Raw genomic sequence first — 24,176 nt, 5'->3', positions numbered from 1 at the left:
TTACTGCCCGATACCAGAGGTCTTGAAATTTTTAACATCCTTGTTTAATCAAGGATCTTCAGTCTCTACTATAAAAGTCCAACTAGCAGCTATCTCCAAATTTCACGAATCCATAGACCCACCGTTGATGAGTAGCAGATTATGTAAAACTTTCATGAAAGGTGCTGTGCTTTTAAGGCCCCCAGTTTTTCATCCTGCGCCTCCGTGGGATCTTGATTTGGTACTCAGTGCCTTAACATCTCCTCCCTTTGAACCGGCTGCTACATGTGAGTTGAAATATCTGTCTTGGAAAACTGCCTTCTTAATTGCAATTACCTCTGCAAGAAGAGTTTCAGAACTTCAAGCCCTATCTATCAAACCACCGTACTTGATTTTTCACAAGGATAGAGTATCACTTAGGCCTAACCCATCCTTTGTTCCAAAAGTTTGTTCTAATTTCTGTCTCCAACAATCTCTAGAACTACCAGTTTTCTTTCCAAAATTTTCAAACAAAGCGGAATACACCTTGCATAAGTTGGATGTTCACAGGCAATTGCGCTTCTCTCTAGACAGGACTCAACAGATTCGAAAGACAGACCAATTGTTTGTGTCCTTTTCAGATAATAAACTGGGTAAAACCATCACTAAAGCGACTATTGCCAAATGGATTAGAGATTGCATAACTCAGGCTTATTCATCTTCAAATAAGCAACTTACAACATCTGTCAAAGCTCACTCTACTAGAGCTATGGCTACCTCTATTGCATTTCATTCCAAGTTCGCTATTTCTGAGATTTGTGCTATGCTACTTGGTCCAACCCACACTTTCATTTCCCACTATAAATTGGATGTGGCATCTAAAGGGCGAGCATCATTTGGTTCCACGGTACTCAGGAGTGTTTTCCAGTGAGCCACCCAGGATTCAGGTGCTAGGGACGCTGTCCCATCAGTCAGAATGTAGGCGAGATAGGATCACATAACATCTTTTAGTTATGTACTCACCATAACTTCAGATGTTTGGGATCCATCTCGCCTACATTCCTAATACCCACCCTCCTTCCTCCTGCCTTGGAGATCAGAAGAGATTGAACGGTTTTGAGTTCTACTGTTTTTATCTTGTTTCATCTGACGATGTTATATAAGCAGTGCGTGCATGTGTGCATGTATGCGGACAAACTAGATCTGGGGGACTGGTAGTGGTGCATCCTGGGATATAGTAAGCTCAGCCAATAAGAGACTTCACTCTTTGGCATAAGCGTGCCGAGTCGGAGCCAAGGGATCGGCTCCGAACCCATCAGTCAGAATGTAGGCGAGATGGATCCCAAACATCTGAAGTTATGGTGAGTACATAACTAAAAGTTTTTGCTGTTATGTGCTATGTGTATGGAATATTTTTGTGACTTGCCATTCATGTCATAACCTGCTCTCTACCCCTAAACTTCAAGATATTCTTAGGTGTATACTAGGTTAATGACCACTAGGACCTTTATAATCCTAGCTATACAACCCTAACGTGTCCCACAAGTTTTATGTTTTAGATGTTTATGTAGGTGATGATTGTTGGTTACAACCTGATTTACTGACTGCCTCTGTCCATCAGAGACTTGTGAGCCAGACCAGGGGTGAATTTTCAATTTCCGATCCAATGGTCCAAGTTGCACTTAAATAGGGTTGGGGTGGGATTTTGTTTCACGTGGATGGGGGATCCTGTTCCAGAGAAGGGGAATTCTCTGCGATAAATATCTCTCTCTCCAACATGTCCTGTTTACATTGCAAGCAAAATTTAGGTCTTTAGATGTAGTAGTTCTGATGCTGTTTGTTTTGCAGAAGTTCAAAATAATTCATCAGAGCGGGGTCTAGGGATAGCTTGTATGCCAGATATAGATCACCTCTCAGTAGTCTGTAGGAGACAGAGTATAGAGAGAGGGCTTTGAGCCGCACCACACAGGGCATTATGTTTATGCCCTGCATTCTTTTTGTAAGAACCCTTTGCGGGTGTTCAGTTGCTGCATGTGTCTAGTCAGGTACATACTAAAGGGGACATTATACTCTGATGAATCTGATGAGGGCCGGGTGTACTGGTACAGTGACTTCCTTGGACCTAGATTTCATGCACTTATAAGTTGAACAGCGTAGAAGAATTTCTTTACTACCTTAGATACATGTTTATCAAAGGCCAGGTTACCGTCTACATGTGTTCCCAGGTCACTGACTAGTGGGTTAACTCTTAGAGGTGTTTTTATTGATGATGTAGTTTCCTAGGGTAGCTAACATCCCAAAAGGTACTATAATGCATTTCTTGGCATTGAGTTTTGAGGTGTGGCTTTGACACCAGTCACACCAGTCATCTGTTTGCCAAGATATTGGTGTCTTGGGGGGATTCTGTGACTAGTCTCAGTTTGCAATCATATTTAAACTTGGTCAGCTATGAGCCTTTGACATTGGCCTTGACTTCTGAGAAGTAGATGCCGAAGAGAAGCGAATCCAACACAGTGCCTTGAGGGACTCCACTGGTGACCTGGCCTCTTTGAGGAGGTGATCTCATGATTTTTTTTTCCTTTTTGTTGTATAACCTGTTTACCCTGGGATGCTACCTGGGTGGCTTGTCTTGGCTTTAGTTTTGGATTTACTGTTGGTGGGTACAGGAGCCTCTATGCACCCACTGACATGGTTGTACAGAGTTTCTTTGAAGAATTATGCAGAGACTGCTGTGTTGTCTGGGTTTGAAGGGGTATTGAATTTTGACAAACTATCCCTTAATAAAAGATAGTTTGCCTTGGAATAGTGTCTAACTGTTACTAGGTTTACTGAGCTGAGTTTGATTTCAAAGGAGGCAGCTTTATGGTCAGACCGTATCAGGGAGGATGTGATGGTGGTGGTGTGGCATTTTTTATTATTTGTGAATACGAGGTCCAGTGTGTTGGAACCTTTAGTGGTGGTATGCATTAACTGGTTAAAGATGTTTGTTTTTACGAAGTCCAGTAATTTCTCTCTCTCCATGTTTGGGGCCACGTATGATTACCAGTCTATAGAAGGGTAATTAAAGTACCCCATGAATAAGGTTTCAGGTTAGATGATGAATGTCTCTAGTAGGTTGAAGTATGTGCTATGAGTTTCGTAGGACGTAGACGATGACCTATAGCTTGCTAGGTTATTTTATGGGATTTTATCTGTGCTGACCTGCATGTGGAGAAACTCCAGCACGTCATCCTGTTTAACCATCCTAGAGGTATGTTTATTGTTGATATATATCGAGACGAGATCACTACGAAATACCGAATGCTCAAAATCCCGACGCTGAAAAAAACGAGACCAGATGACCGAAACCCCGCATTACCATAAGACCAGAAGCATAAAATGCAAAATCCCGATATTAAGGGATTTTGCATTAGCGCTTCTGGTGTTGCGGTTCAGGTAAGTATGTGTGTGTAAGTGTGTTTGTGAGGGGTGTAGTGTGTGTAAGTGTGTGTTGTTACTGTGGTGTGTGTGTGAGGGACTGTAATGTGTGGGTGTGAGTTTGCCTTGTGTGTCTGTGCGATCTCAGAGTTAGAATAATAAAGTAGGGGGGGTGTCTAGTGTAGGATGCATTGTTTGGTTGTGGGAGGAAGGTGTGTGTGCGTGTGTGTGTGTGTGTGTGTGTGTGCGCTGTTTGGTTGCGTAACTTTCGTAATTTTGAATTTCGTCGTTTTAAATATTCGGTATTGTGGTGTTTTGGGCATGTGATCTTGGTGTTTTAAGTGTCGGGATGTTGGACGTTGGGTATTTTAGTACTGATTCCATTGAGACACCTCCACCTTTAGTCCCTGCGTGTGCAGCTACTATCTAAAGGTGTGGAAAGCACTTAAACGTTTCACTGCCAGGGTACTCTCAGCAGCTTTAAACCATGTCTCAGTAACTGCACAGATGTCTATATTGTGCAGGGTGAGGAACGTTTGACGAAAGCTTAGCTTTTTGTTTAGGTTGCTGGCATTGAGCTGTAACACATTGAGGTTCAGTTGAGTTGATTTTGCTATGTTGGTAGGTTTGTCAATTTTGGCATTGCCTAAAAAAGGCTCTGTGGGGGAGGATAAAGTTTTAGCCCGTATTCAAAGGCCTAGAGGTAATAGGTGCAGATGATCCTTGGCAAGGCAATATGGCATGTTAACCATGTCTTCCAGTGCTGACAAGTATTGGATCCCCTTAGAATGACATCAGAAACTCAGCCAGTTGTTAAAATTGATCATATGTTGTTGGCATTGTGGCACCACACTTGGTGAAGGTATTATGCTGCTCAGTGCTAGGCTCATACCAGCGTGAGACGCTTAGTCAAAGAGATCATTGATGTCTCTTTTCATGAAGTCCTGGGAGGTACACTTCAAGTCATTTACACATACATAGAATATGATGGAATCATACTGGCACCTGTGGAGCAGTGACTTGTGTGCATGCATAATCTGGCTGAGCCTAGCTCCAGATAGGCAACTAACTGTTATCTTCTGTTTGTTCAGCCTGTTTAGAGGGGCATTAGTATGTCTAACAATGGAGTTCCCTATAACTTTAGCCCCGGAAAGTGTGTTTGCTTGCCGTATGGGCTTTGTTTTTTGGGGCTCCACTGATTCAGGCTGTATGTATGGTGTTAAGTGTTGCTTTTGTTGAGTGCTTTTGGGTTTACTGACTGGTGTTTTAGGAGGTCTTTTTTTGTTTAGGAAGATTGCATTTAAGTGCCTCAACATATACTGGTTCATATGTGTGTGTGTTGTGTTCTGTGTGAGGACTGCTTTTTATGTGATTTTGACAGCCTGTTGTGTATTTCCAAACGAGAGTTTAGCCTTCAGTGTCACTATTTACGAACACTTCATGTATACTGTATCTGTTACTTTACGGATTAAGTGGTTCTCAGTAAACATTAGACAATTGCTACATTGTCTCAAAATACCCATATCCACCAGGCTGGCTGCAGAGAAATTAGGAGTTTGCATATCCAAGTTGTCCAGTCCCATAATGGGTGAGCTACAAAGGTGTGGCATAAAGGAGTTAACAGAAGTCTATTAAGGGTGCTTTTTTGGCAGGAGTTCGAGGCAAACTAGGATGTACAATACTATAATTAACAGAACTGCCATTGTATGCACAAACTAGCTGCTCTAAGCTTTTTAGTGGAAAAGGTATTTGCTTTTTACTTACTGCTTTACAGTGTACCATTCTATGGACAGTTCTAAAGGGAAAATTTGCTTTTAGATGTTTTTGTCTATATAGGGTACTAGCACAGTGAGCAGCTCCATGCAAACATGCCAAATTTTATACATGACTCACACCATGGAAGGAGGTGCTTGAGCTGCAGGATCCAGTACTGAGGATACCAAAGTGACCTTCTTAGACTTTCCCTCCTCTTCTTTCAAGGGACGTCCTCCTGTTCAGGCCAGATGTTGAACACTTAAGATGCAAGTAAAGAAACAGGTATGCATCTGAAGTCCTTTAAGAGTGATATTCTGTCTTGCGCAGTGTTCTCTCCAGGAATCTGTGGTCAGAGATATCCAGGAAGTCCTTCTAGACCAGAGAAAGCAAGGATATTAACTTAAGATGTGTTATTGTCAATTTTGTCTTTATTCTCACTGATGGGAAGGTGGGGGGGGGGGGTCGGATCCAATCCATTGGATCTGTCTCGGCCTTTACATAAGCTTGAGGTCCTCAGCCAAGCTTGTGGGCATTTTTCCGTACCCGTAATGCACCTGTTGTATAACCTCTGATCTTGTTTGCCGCATTGCGAAAAGGTTCCCTTTTAGCTAAGCTCTGGGCTAAGTATAGCAAATTGCTTACTAATAGTCTTGTTATTGTTATTATCTTCTTCTTATCTTTATTATAGTGTGAGTCTACCCTACCCCATTTAATCATACAGACCTGTTTAAGTTAGAGGGTCATTTCTACCATCCGTTTTAGTTAGAGGACATTTCTCTCTACTACTCTTCTCCTTCTATAATCATCCCTTTTAGTTAGAGGACAACTTTTTCCCCTTTCTTTCCCTCCTCTAATCATCCATTTAAGTTAGAGGAATATTTTCTTGTAAAAAAAAAAGAAAGAAAAGAATGCTTTCTCTTATCTCTTTCTATCTTCTTTTTACTCATTCCCGTTTTGTGTGTGTGTGTGTGTGTGTGTGAGAATGTGCGAGTGAGTGTGTGTGTGTGTTTGACTGATTATGTCTCAGAAACCAGAGGGGAAACCGTTGGGTTTCAAAAAGTGTGAAAAATGTGGAAAGATGATGCCCCTTAGTGATTCTCCCATTCTCTGTGTTTATTTCTTGAGGGTTCTTCATTTACAAGAAAATTGTTCCATATGTCATGGATTTAATCAGAAAGCTCTCCTCAAGCTTAAAAACAAGTTGATATTGAAGGGTTTGCTAAAAATACCCTTCTCAGAGGCTGTTTCTTCAAAATCTTTGCACAAGACGTCCAAGAGAGCATCTTCAGCTCCAAAAGACTCTTCAGAGCCGAGACCCAAAACTCCTTGACTCTCTGCTCCTCCAGCATCCTTGGAGTAGGCAGTCACCACTGGATCCAAGACTACATTGAAGCCGACAGAACCCTCTGCTCCGACATCTTCTGCACCGACACATACGTCACATCAGAGCCGATCACCTTCACTTGAACCAGTGACTTCACGGCTCCCATCTCCATTACTTATTAAGTCCAGATCACCATCTCTTTCTACTAGGTCTACCAGGAGCTTATCCAGTGACGACTCGGATAGGGTTGTGCAGAGGCTGTTGAAGACTCCAGCCCTGGAAAAACTCCTGTTGGATCTGAGCCCAAAGCAATTGGATCAGATGCAGTCCACCTCCCTTGTAACTGTTCCTCCTCCAATATGTCCTTCAGTTTCAGAGCTGGAAGATTCCAAACTCCAGGTCATGTCAGTGTCTGCTCCAGGTCCACCGCTTACCTCGGATCAGACATTCGCCCTGAGCATTTCCCTCCATTTGGAGCAGGAAGCCTGTAGGAGTTGACACTCCCCAGTCAGATCCTCTGAGCCAGGTTGGATCTCTCCAGATCCAGCTTTGTCCCTCGGGGCTTCAGCGCGGGTGAGTTCTGCTCCTATTTCAGCCTCGGAGCTTCTGTCACTGGCTCTGGAGATGCCTTTGGCTCCGACAACTTTTTTGTCAGATCCGTGGGAGCCCACTGAGCCAGGGCAGTTTGCCTTTGAGGTTATGAGGATGGTTCTGACTCCTACTAAGTATAAGACACATCCTTCATCAGATCTTCCTCCCTCTGTGGGCCAATTGTCTTCATCCTCTCTGGTAACCCTTCCACAGGATTGCAGAGACCCCAGGCCTCAGGTTGTCCATTGAGAGACTCCCCCATCTTCTGAAACCTCCCCAGAACAGCCCACTGAGGAGGTCCCTCAGAAGAGAAACCTGCAAGAGGAAGCATCTTAACTCCCCAGAGGAGTCTATCACATCTGACATTGACCTTGATGAGACAGAAAGTTCCCCAAAGTCGTGTCCTGATGATGTTTCTTTTGGAGGCATGCTGGAATTGTTAAAACAAAGTGGTGACTGGCAGTCCAGCCCTCCTTTTGCTGAAGAGTCAGTTTACCTGAAAGCCTTTGGGTCTCACCTTTCCTCCTCTTGGGTGACTCTGCCTTCAGACGAGCTTATGGATCTGTAGGAAGGTGTGGGAGACCCCAGATTCCATAGAGCCTACTGCTAAAAGGCCAAATAAGTTCATTACTGCACTTAAAGGATAAAGGGTTTCTTACTAAAGGAGTTGCAGTTGATGCCATGGTCATGGCGGCTACTAAAAAGGAGCTATCCGAGACCAGCTCCACTATCCATCCTCCTAATAAAGACTCTGGGACTATGGATAGATATGGGAAGTGAGTGTTATCAAAAGCGACCTTTGCTCTTCGGTCCCTGAACTATCTTACCCATTTCACTAGGCTACAGAGTGACCTGTTAAAAGAACTCACAGACTCTATCCAAGGAGCCGTAGCTGATGCAGTAGCAGATAAAGTTAACCCTCAGTTCTGTAGTAAACATATCCTATGCTGCAGATGGAATGAGTAGAGCTGCGGGTTTAGGCATTGCTCTTTGGGAGACGGGCCTGGATGTGACTTTGCAGAGCCCTTCAAGTTTAGCTTCGTTAACATCCCTTTTGACAACTCATATCTTTTTGGACCAAAAGTAAAAGAAATGCTCACCAGGTGTGAACAAGAGAGCAAGACCTTGTCTGCCATTGGAGTAGGTTTTTCTGCACCCACCAGACCCTTCCCAAAGGGTCAGAGGGGTAGTGGGAAAATGTGGTTCAGAAATTCCCACAGGTCTTTCCAAGCCGCACAAGGTGACAGCTTTCCCAGGGGCAGAGGGGGGAAACAATAATGGTAGATGCCAACCTCGCGCAGAGGGGGTCTGCATAACTAGGGCTTCAGAGAATCTTTCTTTGGAGGGCACCACCAGTGCTGCTGAAGAAGTGCCCGACTGCTTGCCTCTGGAGACAGTCGGGGGACATTGTCTCTGCACCAAGAAACCTGGAGAAACATCACAAACGACAAATGGGTGCAGAGTATAATATCCAGGGGATATGTCATTCCCCTCATCTACCCTCCTCCTATGAGCATCTTGGTTTCAGAAGTTCCACCCATTCAAAAGGAATAGGCAACCTTAGAAGTTCAAAAGTTGATAAACAAGAGAGTCATCTAGCAAGTCCCCACAGATAAAAAAGATCTGGAACTTACTCAAGATTCTTTTTAGTTCCAAAGAAAACAGGGGACTGGAGACCTATCTTGAAACCTCAGCATTCTAAACAGGTCTGTAAAAAAGATCAAGTTCTGGATGGTAACACTGCACTTGATACATCCACTCCTGGGGAAAAAGACCGTTGGATGTGCTTCATAGACCTTCAGGATGCATACTACCACATTCTAATGAGCAGGCGATCCAGAAGGTTCCTACGCTTCTGACTAGGAGCCAGTCATTTCCAGTTTCGAGTTCTGCCTTTGGTCTCACTTCAGCCCCCAGAGTTCATAGGGTCATAGGTTAGTACTAAGCTAACTGCCCTTGCAAGCCATTTTAAGCCTAGCCAATTATCCCTTGTAAGACTCAAACCCTGCACCTTGCGTTTGTAAGGCAAACACCTTAACCATTAGTCCACCCTCCCAACCATTCACCAAATACATGGTAGTAGTAGCAGCTCGCCTGAGGTGCAAAGGACTCCATGTGTTTCCATATCTGGACAATTGGCTCATCTCCGCCCCGATCAGACATCATCTTCAGAAAGCCAGGGGCTACACCCTTTAACTCTGTTCATCCCTTGGAATCGCAAGAAATTATGAAAAGTCTGCTTTAGAGTCATGTCAATCCTTGGTTTTCATAGGAGCACAAATAAACACAAAAATTATGTCAGCAAAGCTTCCTCAAGAAAGTCTACAATCTTCAACGTCAAGTAAGCATGGTAATCAACCAGAGAAAGGCTTCGGCCAAACTAGTCCTACAGGTGTTAGGCAAAACAGCTGCTTCAGTTGGGCTAATACCATTAGCTTGACAGTGCATGAGAATCCTGCAGTAGTTACTCTCGACACAATGGTCTTTTTGCGATCTTCCAGTGTCTCACAAGATTATACTAACCAGCTCTTGCAAAAGAGACCTTCAGTGGTAGCTCAACGCTCCTGTAATCTGTCAAGGCTGTCCCATTCTCCCCCCTCAGCCCAAAACTACAGTGACCATGGACGTGTCCCAGATGGGGGGGGGGACATTATGTGGGGAACACAGTCCTAAGCACTTGGAAAGAACACGAGGCCCACTTGCACATACATTTTCTGGAGATGAGCTGTGCTCCTTGCGTTGCAAGCATTTCAGAACTCTCTCCCTCTAGGAACAATAGCGGTTCAGTCAGACAACATGTCTGTGGTCTGGTATATAAACAAATGGGGGGAACGAGATCTTAACCCTTATGTCGAGAAGTCCTGAGGGTTTGACAATGGGCGGAGTCTTCTATCTGCTTTCTAATAGCAATGCACATTCCGGGGAAATCCAACATGATTGCAGACAAACAGCAGAGCCATTCTTTGGCTACATGAGTGGTCCCTCAGTCAGAAATTGGTGGAAGAGATCTTCCATAAATGGGACCAGCCTTGCTGTGATCTCTTTGCGTCACTCATAAATGCCAAATGCAGCAACTACTTTGCCCTGATCCCCCCGGCGGGGGAGCCACCAAGGGATGCACTTGTTCACAATTTGCTCCCGGGACTTCTTTTTGCTTTTCCACCGCTACCTTTGATTCCCAAATTTCTACAGAAAGCAAGCTTGCTGGAGACCACAGTGAGCCTAATTGCCCCCTATTGGCCTCAACAGATATGGTTCCCCTTTATCCGGCCTAATGTACAGAAGGGACCATGGATCCTGAACCCAGTTCCGGATCTACTGACACATCCGTCAGGAGAACTTCATCCCATCCCCCACAATCCTCAAACTGACAGCTTGGCTGCTCCACTTCCCATGATAGCCAAGTTTCCTCTACTTTCTTCTCCAGTAAAATACATTTTGCTTTCCTTCCACAAGAACTGTACTCGAAAACTCTACAAAAGCAAATGGCAAAGATTTGTGGAATGGTCTAATCTTAATAACATAGAACCCTTCACAGCTCCCTAGCACTCTATTTTGGAATTTTTAGCCAAATTATTCAAAGAGGGAGCTGTTGCAGCTACTATTAGGGTTCAACTAGCAGCCATCTGTAATTTTCACGTAGGAGGCAATAGTACTGCTATAATTTCTCACAGATTTTGTAAAGCATTTTTCAAAGGTACTTCCTTAATTCTCCCTCCATACAGAAACCTTATTCCACCTTGAGATTTGAATTTTGTATTTTTAAACTTTGTTTACCCACCCTGGCAGTAATGTGGTATTTCAGCAAGCATAGGATACACACACACACACACACACGAGCACACGCACACTCACACTCATTGTGCCATACAATTATGTATTTGCTAAGCTGAGACATTTAATTAGGCACTTTTTGGTGGCAGCTTTCCTAGAATGGCCAGTTTTCTAAGTAGCAGGTTGTTCTTCCTACCCCATAAACGTTCTTTCAGTCATTCCAGCAGTGGCCAGACAAACTTTTTTTTTTGTGTCTCCTTAGCTAATACAAAGGTCCTCAGCTTTTTCTCACTGATGCTTCCTCTGACAGGTTCGGCTACAGACAAACCTGGGGCACATGTGGACAGCTTTCTTTGTATTCGCTTTACTTCCATTTCCTCTCATAGAGGATCATCCAAAAAAACAGACTACACAATCCCAAAGTGATTCTGACTGCACCATACTTTTACAGACAAACTTGTTTTCCATTTCTTCAACATCATATTTTTTGGGCTTTACTGAGGCTGCCTTCATCCAAGATGCTGCTGTCTCGTTCATTTGGGATGGCATACCCTGACCTTCATGATTTGAAGCTAACCAGCTTGTATTCCAGTTCCAGTCATAGACAAGTTCTACAATTTCTCTGACAGAGCAGTGTTTGTTGCTTTCTTTGCTTGAAAACTTGCAAAGAAGAGTGGATCGCGTTCTCCAGATGAGTGAAAAATCAAGACTTAGACCATTTGTCATCCTTGGGTCTTCAGGTCCTGTGGTGTCTTTTGGAAATATCCAGTTCTGGTCCCAGCTACTCTGCTGTAAAGTTGCATTTAATGGTAATCTCTGAAGTTTTTTACTCATGACTTGATTCTTCACAGACAGTATCTCTGAAGGTCTGCAAAAACTTTCTGTGTGGTTACTTTTCAGCTTGGGCCCCAGTTATGTGGCCTAGTTTCTTCGTGTAGGACATTTGATGTGAAGTTGTTCTATCTTGCCATTCATTCTTACTGATGGGTTTGGAGCTGATCCTTGGGTCTGACTTGGCCAGCTGCAAAAGCTCGAGGTCTTCAACCAGCTCAAGGCCAACTTCCTATCCCATGATGCACCTTGTGCTTCCCTCAGATCTCCTTTGCCGCTGCAGCAGATCGGAAGTGCTTCAACAGCTCTGGCCAGTGAAACTTTAATATTTCATTTAAAAAGTGATAGTTTAGCTTTGATAGTTAAGTTTTCTTTATCTTGTTAACATAGATAATTAGGAATAAATTGTGTGTGTGTGTGTGTGTGTGTGTGTGTGTGTGTGTGTGTGTGTGTGTGTGTGTGTGTGTTTTACTAGTTATTTGTGGCCGTGTTTTTAGGCCGTTTTTTTCATCTGTCTTCCTTAGAGTAACAGCCTGTTTAAATTAGAGGGTTGACTGGATATTTCTTTTCTCCCTACCCTAGTGTGTGCTAAGCTTGCTAGATTTTAAGGCTAGTTGAACCTAGGCCCAAGTTTTAGGGCCAGTAGTTCCATATTTTTCTTAGTGTGTGTGTTTGCATATATTGTAGAAGTTGGGGCCCTGTTTTTATTAGGGCTGTAATATAATACTGTATATTTTTCGAGAGTTCTATAATTTTATTACGCTGTTGTGTTATACTTTAGGGCCAGTAGTTCCATATTCTTCTTAGTGTGTGTTTGCATATATTGTAGAAGTTAGGGCCCTGTTTTTATTAGGGCTATAATATAATACTGCGTGTTTCCTTCTTTAAATAGTATATTCTTCAAGAGTTCTACAGTTTTATTACGCTGTTGTGTTGTACTTCAAATGTAGCTAGATATTTTATAGTTCTGCCATGTCCCAGCAAGAGAAGGCTAAGTCAGGATTTAAAAAATGACCTAAATGTGGACAAAAAATGTCAATAACAGATGGTCACACAGAATGTGTCTATTGTTTAGGTGAAGTTCACCTACAGGAGAACTGTGCCATCTGTAATTCATTTAGCTCTCGTGTTCTTCATGAACGTAAGAGTAAGCTGATAGCTAGGGGATTACTGAAGTCTTCCTTTCAGGAATCATTGGATAAGGACAAATCACCAGACATGACATCAAAACTTTTAAAGACCTTGTCTTCTGGGTTGGAGCCAAAAAAGGGTTAATCGACCTCAAAACCGATTGAGACTTCTACCTTGGCTCCACTGCTTTCAGAACCGGAGGTTGTTGCTGTTTGTAGGAACAGTCCCCGATACTGGAGCTAGTGTCTCCTACTTCAAAGTCTCCAATCCTTCAGTGGCCTCTTCCATAGCTTCTTCCAAGCCCTCAAGACTCTCAGATAAGGATGTGGATCGTGTGGTGCAGAGGCTTCTGCAGATACCAGCACTTGCTAAACTTTTATCGGGGCCGATCCCTGGGACTTTGGAACCGACAAACCCCCCCCCACTGTCTTCTGTTCCTTCTCTGATCCATCTCAAAGTTTCAGAGCCGGAGTGCTCATAGCTGATGATTATGGAGCCTTCGGATCCAATGCCTACTTCAGGCTTGTCGGTCCCAACAACCCTGACATCTTCGGTGCCGACTGAAGGGTCTATGAGCCTACGCTCGCTGGTCTGGTTAGGGGAGGATAGTTGGAATGATTTTTTTGGTTCCGACTTTGCGTCTTGGGGCCTCGGCTCCAAACTCGGGCTTGGAGCCCTTTGTTTTGGTGCCGAGAGAATCTTCTATAGCTTCGGATCCGGGGGTTTCTTCGCGTCGGGACCGAGGTGCCTTCGATGCTATTAGGAGGGTGTTGTCTGCACCAACAACCACACCATCAAAGCCAGTAGCTCCTTCCCCCCCAGAGCACCAGTGTCTACCTCTTCATCACACATCCCTCTAAAGCGTAGAGATCGTGAGCCCCATTGGGCGAGCCCTGCTCTTCTGAGACCTCTCCAGAAGCTCCCACTGAAGAGGTTCCCAGGAAGAGACTTTGCAAGAAGCATCTGGACTCCCCACAGGAATCCATCACTTCGGACACTGACTTAGATGAGTCAGAAGGGTCCCCCTCAGAGGATATCTCCTTCACAGATGTCCTGGAAATTCTTAAGCAGAGGGGTGGCTGGAAGTCCCTTAACCCTACTGATGATGAGTCAGTGCTCCTGAAGGCTTTTGGGTCTCAGCCATCCACCTCTTGGGTGTCTTCACTCTTTGATGAGTTGATTGAGCTAATCCCTTGAAGGGCATGGGAGTCTTCGGATACCATGGAGCCTGTCCCTAGGAGGCCTAATAAATTTATACCCCCCCCCCAGAACAACTCCTTCCTGACCAAAGGAGTGTCCGTTGATGCTATGGTGGTGGTGGCAGCCACCAAGAAGGAACTGTCAGAAACTTTTATGTCTGTCCATCTTCCTAATAAGGATTCTGGGATCATGGGCAGCTATGTTAAGCACACGTTTAGTTCAGCGACTTTTGCTCTCCGATCACTGAACTATCTAACACACTTTCCAAGGTTGCAAAGGGATCTCCTGAAAGAACTATGAGATCCTCCACAGGGTTCAGTAGCTGCAGGGGTCTCAGAGATAGTAACTTCCCAGCTCACTACCCTAAATTCTCCTGTAAACTCTTCCATGCGTCTGGTCTATGCAGCTGATGGAACGAGTAGGGAAGTGGGGACAGGAATTGCTCTTAGGAGACATTCCTGGATGCGCTTATGTTCCTTTGCGGAGCCCTTTAAGGCATTCTTTATTAACACCCCTTTCAATGGCTCATCCCTTTGTGGACCCAAAGTGAAGGAAATGCTTACCAGGAGTCAATAGGACGGAAAGACTCTGTCTGCCATCAGAGTCCGATTTTCCACTCCTACCAGACCTTACCCCAAAGGTCAGAAGGGAGGGAAGATATGGTTCCGTAAAACTCAAGGAGCTTTCCAGGACACTCGTGGTGAACCCCCCTCTAGAGGCAGAGGAGGGGGTAACAATGGAAGACGCTGCCCACGCGGCAGAGGGGGTCCACAGAACCAGGGTGACAGAGACCAGTTCTTTGGCAAGCCCTATCAGCACTCTTGAGAGGAGGCCCACCTGTCCATCTCTGGAGGCAGTCGGGGGACACTTCTCTTTGTACCCAGACACCTGACTAAAAATAACAAAAGAAAGCTGGGTACAAAGCATCATATCCAGAGGATACTCAATTCCCTTTGCCACTCCCCCCCCCGTAAGAAAAAAAAATATCTGCTTTTACTGTATTTGTGTTTCTTCCTACTTTATTTTGCTTTTGCATCATCTTAAAAGTACTCAATTGTATTTATTACTGCTTGGTGTAACTCATTCTAAGCCTTTTAGTTTAAGCACTTGGGCTTCAGACCAGTTGTTTTACATTAAGAAGGTTTGTGGTCTGCACTGTAGTGGCAGAACAGGTAGCTTACATCCTTCTAAGTTGGGAACTGCTGATTGAGGGCTCAGTGTCTGTTATTTTAAAAGTGTATTAATTCTGGTTTAAGCACTTGGGCTTCAGGCCAGGTATTTTACATTAAGAGGGTCCGTGGTCAGCACTGTTGTGGGAGGAGAGGCTGGACTCTGCCCTTCTGAGCTGGGAATTTCTGGTTAAAGGCGTATAGTGCCTTGCATATTTGAACTGCTTCTTACTGAAATTGGTACACCTTGTTTGCTGTAGCATAGACTACATCCAGGCCTGCTGAATCTAGCTTTGTTTGTATAACTTGAGCACTAATCCAGGCATTCTTTAAAGTATTCAATTGTATTTATTACTGCTTGGTAGTAACTTGATTAAAGTGTAGCTATCATTCTAAGTCTTTTGGATTAAGCCGTTGGGCTTCAGACCAGTTGTTTTACGTTAGGAAGGTTTGTGGCCTGCACTCTGGTGGCAGGACAGGTAGCTTACATCCTTCTAAGTTGGGAACTGCTAATTGAGGGCACAGTGTCTGTTATTCTAAAAGTGTATTGGTTCTGGTTTAAGCACTTGGGCTTCAGGCCAGTTATTTTACATTAAGAAGGTTGTGGTCTGCACTCTTGTGGGAGGAGAGGCTGGACTCTGCCCTTTTGAGCTGAGAATTTATGGTTAAAGGCTTATAATGCCTGCATATTTGAAATGTTTCTTACTGAAATTGGTACACCTTGTTTACTGTCGCATAGACTAGATCCAGGCCTGCTGAATCTAGCTTTGTTTGTATGCTTCTTGTTGTTTGCTTGTTATTTCCCTGAAACGCTAATTCCACCTAAAACACGGCTTTTCAGCGCTTCTGTGGATCCCTAGTGATATCTGCATTGCTTACTGTACTTATTTCCTTGTTTCACTTGAAAGAAAGTTACTGTTTGTCATTTTTGCATTTAAGTTACCTGTAACACATTGCATTTAAGTTACCTGGCACTTGCTCACTAAAGCAATTATATAAGTCAGCACTAAAAAATTAAAAGCACTACACACTCACAAACTACCCTTGAGTACCTTGTTCCCCATTAGCCCTTTATTTCAGTTGTAAAGGAATTCCCAATACTATTCTAGCATGTCCAAAGGTCAGTTGTCAGTCTCCTCTCTGGTCCAGCTGGTGAGTCTGGGAATCTTGAGGCAATGTTACAACTGCCTCATGTACACAGACAACCCTCTCCTCCTCCCAACAAATTCCAACACATGTGAGAGATGCAACCATATAGCCAAACTGGAGGCTAAGCTCTCTCAGCTCAGTACTGGCGTAACTAGTCAGGAGGAGAAGGAAACCACACTCACTACAATTCCAGTCTCACATAGACCTACCACGACAGCAAACCAAACACATAAAAACACAAAAACATACTCGGAGGCTCTAAATAAAAATCTGCCTAAGCAGCAGAGACCTCCAAAGCAGACACCCAAGCGACCGCTACCCCAAAACAAATCACGTGCAACACATAGCTCACAAAGCCAGTGTGCCGTACAGTCACAGCCCTAAAAGCTAAACAACACACCTGATACACTTGTAATAGGTGACTGTATCGTCAGGCACACTGACGTCCCGCTCACCAGGCTGAACAAGGAGAAGGTCACGGTGAGCTGCCTGTCGGGCGCTAGGATCCGCCACATAACACAAGCACTCAGGTCACTCTAAGGCAAGTACAAATATGACTCCGTCATTGTCCATGCTGGTGTGAATGACCTAAGGCGTTCCTCCCTGGACTACATGAAAAGAGACATAGAGGAGCTCTCTGAGCATGTAGCCCAGGCAGGTACGACCCTGACCTTGAGTAGCATCTTACCCTCACCAAGAATGATGCCACAATATGAAGACAAGATGATCAATTTCAACAATTGGCTTAAGTATTGGTGTCATTCAAAGGGGATCCAATGCCTGTCAGCCTGGGATGACATGCTCGAAAAGCTACGATGCTTCGCTAGGGACGACTTGCACCTGTCACGCCTGGGCTTTCGGATATTGGCAAAGGCTCTTGCTACCCCCATAGTGCCTTTTTTAGGTAAGGCTCAAAAGACAAACCCACCTCCATAGGTATCACAAGGGATAAGAAACTAAGAGTAATGCTACTCAACGCCAGAAGTCTAAACCTCAAGATGCACGCACTTGAAACTCTCCTTAGCATGGAGAATATCGATATCTGTGCAGTAACAGAAACCTGGTTCAAGGCTCTTGAGAGCACCCCAGCTCTACCAGATTATACCTCATACCATGCTTTTCAGCCCTAAAACTTGGACCGAACCACAAAAGGAGGGGGAGTATCAATATTCGTCAAAGATACTCGCACCTCCAGGTTGGTGGCACAGCACGAAGCATCAGAAACTATCCATGTGCAACTAACAGTGGGTAAAACTGCCTTTCAGTTTATAGCCTGCTACAGACCACCCCCCCAAACCCAGGAACTCCACTCGGCCTTCCTGAGAACACTGGAAAATATGAAGTTCTCTCCAAATTATATTGGGCGACTTCAACTACCCAAACATAGACTGGGAGCATTACTCTAGCTCCAACACCCTAGCCCAAAGGTTCCTAGAATTTATAAACTCAGATGCTATGGAACAACTTGTTACCACTCCCACAAGAGGGGAAAAGATACTGGACCTGATAATCACTAACATGGGGACTCTATGCTCCAGACCAGAAGTGTATCCCTCACTGGTAAGATCAGACCATAAACTAATCTCACTGGATATTCACATCCCGACCCCACCCCCTGCCCAAAAAAACACAGTGAAAAACTTCTCTAAAGCAAATTTCACACTCCTCAAAACCGAGGTGGAATCCTTCAAAGCCCCTGGGCCTGTGGAAAATACGGCCCAGACTGCAGAATCTTTTATAAACGCATTCTATGAATACCTTCAGGAATGCATGGATCATGCAATCCCAAATAAAACCAAGACCCAATCCTCCAAAGGCAGACGTCCTGTCTGGTGGACCCCAGCCATAAACAAACTATACAATAGAAGGAGGAAGCTACTACACGATAGAGCACAATCCCAAAAAGGGAAGACATCTCTGATCAGTATTAGCAAAAAACTACTGGCACTCATAAAATCGTCTAAGGCCAGCCTAGAGAGAAAAATTGCACAGGACAGTAAGGATAATCACAAGGCTTTCTTTAGTTATGTCAGGAACCTGGGTGGGAATTCCTAGATATGCTCAGAATTAGTCCAAAATGACAAAAAAATACACCGAACCCACAGACATTGCCAACATCCTAGCTGACAGGTTCAGCGCAAACTCCCCCCCCCCCAAAAGGGCAAATATCTATCCCAGCAGAGTGCTGCCCCCCTGACATCTCAGATGCTCAGGTAAGAGCCGCCCTCTCCAAAGCAAAAAATACAGCATCAATGGGACCAGACGGTGTCCCGGCTGCCCTACATGAACTCCAAGAAGAGCTAAACCCAAACATAAAACTACTGTTCAATCTCAGCCTTACTACAGGATATGTACCCAAAGAGTGGCGTACAGCAAAAGTGGTCCCTCTCCACAAAGGTGGTGCCTCAACGGATCCTGGAAACTATCGCCCCATAAGCCTGACTAGCTTGGTCTGCAAAGCTATGGAAAGGATCATCATGGACCTCATAAATAAAGATATTGGGGACCTACAGACACTGGATCCTACCCAGTTCGGCTTTAAGGGCATATCCTGCCTCTTAAACTTGGTCGATTTCTTTGAAACAGTCACCAAGGCCATTGATGAGGGGAAGGTGGTCCACACAGCCTACCTGGACCTCGCAAAAGCCTTAGATACAATACCCCACTCAGGCATTATAGATAAGCTCACCAGCTTAAATATAAACCCCTATGTCACTAGATGGGTTGCAAACTGGCTCAAGGACAAAACCCACATGGTTAGAATTGCTGGAGCCATGTCAGACTCCAAACTAGTTACAAGTGGCGTCCCACAAGGCTCAGGCCTAGGACCTCTCTTGTTCAGTATGTATTTCTCGGAGGTACAGGCCAACACGGAAGGACTGTGGCTGACCAAGTTCGCAGATGACTGCAAACTGGGCGCCATAATCAACTCTCCAGCTGACACAAGCATCCTTCAAAAGGGCCTCATAGAAACAGACAACTGGTGCCAGAGCCATGGCCTCAAGTTAAACGCCAAAAAGTGTATAGTCATCCTCTTTGGCAAAAACAAAGTGCCCACAAATTACCACATGGGTTGTAATCCATTAAGTACGGAAGAAGTAATTAGGGACCTGGGGACCCAAGTTGATAGCAATCTCTCATTTGACAACCACGTGGCCAAAGTTGTTAGAAAAACATTTTATATAGCCCACCTAATGATGAAGGGATTCACATCTAGATCAGGGGAGGTCATCGTGCCTCTTTACTCATCCCTCATCAGGCCCATAATTGAGTACAATGCCCCTTTTGGGATGTACCTTACCAGACACCCGTAGCAACTGGAAAGACCCCAAAAGTACCTCACTAACAGGATCAAAGTGCTCAAACAGATGCCATATGCTGCCCGGTTAAAGAAACTCCAGCTCTTCTCAGTGGCATACCGCCTGCTCAGAGGCAATCTGTGCCTGACGTATAAAGCCATGTCCAACCCAGAATTAATGGACATGCTGCACCTCAGAAAATCCAAATCCCATCGCGCTACGTGCTCGAGAGACTTGAACCTCAGCACTGAAATAAATAGGACATGCTGGAGGGACAGATTCATAACGCAGAGGCTCCCTTCACTCTGGAATAAAATCCCAGTCCAGGTTAGGCAGAGTCCCTCATTGACTCTCTTCAAGAGGAATCTTGATGAGTGGATGGGAGATCGAGGTTTACCCTGGTATCACTTCTGTGTCACTGTTAGACAGAGGCACAGTATATTAACCTCGAAAAAGGGCATAGCAAAATTAATTTAAAATGGGTGGCGAAAACCAAACACACTCTGGCTAGGCTTATAAATGCCCTAGGGCAGATAGCCTAGTATGAACCTATGAAAAATCCCGGATGTTCCACCCAGTCACAGGGAACAAGCAGCCTCAGAGATTCAAAGGTTGCTGGAAAAAAAAGTCATCCAGCCAGCCCCAGCAGACCAAAGAGGATCTGGAACTTGCTCAAGATTCTTTTTATTTCCAAAGAAACAGGGGACTGGAGGCCCATTTTAGATCTCAGCAGGCTAAACAAGTCGGTAAGAAAGACAAAATACCGAATGGTCATGCTACAGTCAATTCTTCCCTTTTTAGGGAAAGACCATTGGATGTGCTCGATAGATCTCCAGGATGCGTAGTACCACATAAAAATGGACAGGCCATCCAGAGTTCATCTGCTCTTCCGGCTGGGAACCAGTCATTATCAATTTTGCGCTCTGCCTTTTGGTCTCACTACAGACCCCTGAGTGTTCACCAAATGTATGGCAGTATTCACAGCTCATCTGAGACACTTGGGATTCCAGGTGTTTCCATACCTAGACGACTGGCTCCTCACTGCCACCACCAGGCATCAACTCATGCAAGCAAGAGAGACAACTTTGAAACTCTGCAGTCAGCTGGTGATTGCAATAAATTCAGAAAAATCTGCCTTGTCGCCATTGCAACATACCGTTTTTATAGGAGCAGAGGTAAATACCATTACTATGACCTTAAATCTTCCACCAGAAAGAGTTTGTGTTCTACGAAGTCAGGTTCTGGACCTGCTCCTGAGATTAAAAGCTCCTGTTTCAATGGTACTCAAATTGCTAGGAACAATGGCGGAAGTGATCATTGCAATTCCTTTGGGTCAGATGCATATGCATGTACTACAATGGTTCCTGTTCACGCAATGGTTTTTTTAAAGAACTTCCAATGTCACACAAAATCCTGATAACTAATTCCTGCAAGAAGGACCTTCAGTGGTGGTTGACATCTCACCAAGTAACTCTAGGTTGTCCCTTTGTTTTATCCACTCCCGTAGCCACGGTGACCAAGGATGCCTCTCTAATAGGGGGGGGGCATTATCGGTGAAGAGCAGCCCAAGGCATGTGGAACAGATACAGGGCTCACCTGCATATCAATGTTCTGGAGATGAGAGTGGTACTTCTAGTCTTGCAGTCCTTTCAAGACTGTCTCCTTCTGTGAACTATTGCAGTTCAGACAGACAATATGTCAGTGGTCTAGTACATAAGCAAACAAGGAGGAACCATATTTTATCCACCTGTGTCAAGGGGCCATGGGAGTATGGCAATGGGCAACTACCACCCAGCGCTTTTTGATAGCAACGCACATCCCGGAGAGATCCAGTGTGATAGCAGACAAGCTGAGCAGGGTGATTCTATTGTCTCACGAGTGGTCCCTAAAAGAAGAAGTAGTGGAAGGGATATTCCGCAGATTGGGCCAGCCTTTCTGCAATCTCTTTGCAACTCCAACAAACACAAAATGCAGCAGCTACTTTGCCCTAATCTCCCCTCCGGGGATACCCCAAGGGATGCACTTGTACACAATTGGCTCCTGAGTCTCCTTTATGCCTTCCCTCTTTTCCCTCTGATACCCAAAGTGTTACAGAAAGCCAAGGCTCTGGGAAGGACCATCATTCTAATAGCTCCTTACTGGCCTCGTCAAAGTTGGTTCCCCTTCCTCCAGCCTCATCTATTGGAAGAACCTTGGATTCTGGACCCAGTGCTAGATCTCCTGATTCATTCATCAGGGGCTCTCCACCCTTCTCTTCAGTCCCTCAAACTGACAGCTTGGCTGCTGCAATTCCAAACATAGCCAGGATTCACAATCAATCAGCTGTGGTTCAATATCTTTTAACATCCTCTCATAAATCGTCTACCAGGAAGTTATATCTTAGTAAATGGAAAAGGTTTTGTATATGGGCACTTCAGAACAATATTGATCCGTACCTGGCTTCATTTTCATCCATTCTGGAGTTTTTGACTAAACTTTTCAATGAAGGGGCAGTGGCATCCAACCATTAGAGTTCAATTGGCAGTGATTACTAACTTTCATCTAGGTGACCAGGGTTCTAATATTATGTCACATAGACTCTCCAAAGCTTTTCTCAAGGGTACTGTCCATTTGAGACCACCCATCAAAGCTCCAGTTCTTTCCTGTATAATCCTGCCCCCCCCTTCGAACCAGCCGCATCTTGTGACTTGAAATATATATCATGGAAAACCATATTTTTAATAGGTTCATAGGTTTATACTAGGCTATCTGCCCTAAGGCATTTATAAGCCTAGCCCAAAGTTTTGTGGCTTACGCCACCCCTTATATGAAAAAATACTGTGCCCATTAGTTTGTTGTGCCTCTGTCCAGCAGTGACACAGAGATGATTCCCGGGGTAAACCTATGATCTCCCATCCACAGGTCAAGATTTCTCTTGAACAGAGCCAGCGAGGTGCTCTGCCTCACATGGACCGGGATTTTATTCCACAGCATAGGGAGTCTCTGAGTGATAAATCTATCCCTCCAGCACGTCCTATTTATATCTGTGCTAAGGTTTAAGTCGCTTGCTCTAGTGGTTTTGGTGGATTTGGATTTTTGAGGTGGAGCATGTCCATTTAATTCGGGTTGGACATGGCCTTGTATGTCAGGCACATGTCACCTCTGAGCAGACGGTATGCGACTGAATAGAGCTGGAGTTTCTTCAATCTGGCAGCATATGACAGATTTTGGAGTCCCTTTATCCTTTTGGTGAGGAACTTTTGGGGTCTCTCCAATTGCTGCAGATGTTGGGTGAGATACATCCCGAATGGGGCATTGTACTCGATCATTGGTCTGATAAGTGAAGAGTACAGGGAACAATGACCTCACTAGATCTGGATGTGAATCCCTTCATGATCAGGTGGGCAATGTAGAAGGTCTTTCTAACCACTTTAGCAATGTGAGTGTCAAAAGAAAGGCCACTGTCAACCTGGGTCCCCAGGTCCCTGATAACCTCTTCTGTGCTTAGTGGAGTGCCACCTATATGGTTGCTTGGGGTTACCTTGTTTTTCCCGAAGGGTATGACTATACATTTTTTGGTGTTTAACTTCAGGCCATGGCTCTGGCACCAGCTATCTGTTTCCGTGAGTCCCTTCTGAAGGATATCCGTATCCGATGCACTTTCCACTATGGCGCCCAGTTTGCAGTCGTCTGCAAACTTTGTCAGCCAAAGTCCTCCCATGTTGGTCTGTACTTCTGAGAAGTAAATGCCGAACAATAGGGGGCCAAGGACCGAGCCCTGTGGGACACCACTTGTGACCGGCTTAAAGTCTGACATAGTGCCAGCAACTCTAACCCTGTGGGTTCTGTCCTTAAGCCAGTTTGCAACCCATCTTGTGACATATGGGTTTACATTTAAACTGGTAAGTTTTTCTACAATACCTGAGTGGGGTATTGTGTCGAAAGCCTTTGCAAGGTCAAGGTAGGCTGTATGGACTGCCTTTCCCTCATCAATGGCCTTGGTGACTGTTTCGAAGAAGTCGACCAAGTTCAAAAGGCATGATCTGCCCTTGACGAAGCCAAACTGGGTCGGGTCCAATGTCTGCAAGTCCCCTATATCTTTGTTTATGAGCTCCATTATGATCCTCTCCATAGCTTTGCAGACTAGACTTGTTAAGCTTATGGGGCGGTAATTACCAGGGTCCGTAGAGGCACCGCCTTTGTGGAGTGGGACCACAGTTGCCGTACGCCACTCCTTGGGCATGTATCTTGTGGTAAGGCTGAGATTAAACAGCTGCCTTATGTGCAGGTTTAATTCCTCATTTAGCTTGTGTAGCACACAGCCGGGGACACCATCCAGTCCCATTGATGCTGTGTTTTTAGCTTTAGAGAGAGCAGCTTTCACCTGCTCATTTGAGATGTCTGGGAGGCTACACTCCGCTGGGATAGTTATCTCTCCTTTAGGGGGGGAGAGGGGGGTGAAGTTTGCACTGAACCTGTCTGCCAGTATGTTGGCAATGTCTGTGGGTTCAGTGATTTTTGTATCATTTTGGACTAATTCTGAGCATATCTGTGAGTTTCCACCCAGGTTCCTAACATAGCTGAAAAAGGCCTTATGAT

Source organism: Protopterus annectens, chromosome 6.part1 (genome assembly GCF_019279795.1).
Source record: "Protopterus annectens isolate FY-2018-M chromosome 6.part1, PAN1.0, whole genome shotgun sequence".
In the NCBI taxonomy this organism is placed as follows: domain Eukaryota; kingdom Metazoa; phylum Chordata; order Ceratodontiformes; family Protopteridae; genus Protopterus; species Protopterus annectens.
The sequence above is the reverse complement of the archived record's forward strand: the minus strand, read 5'-3'. Positions refer to the sequence as shown.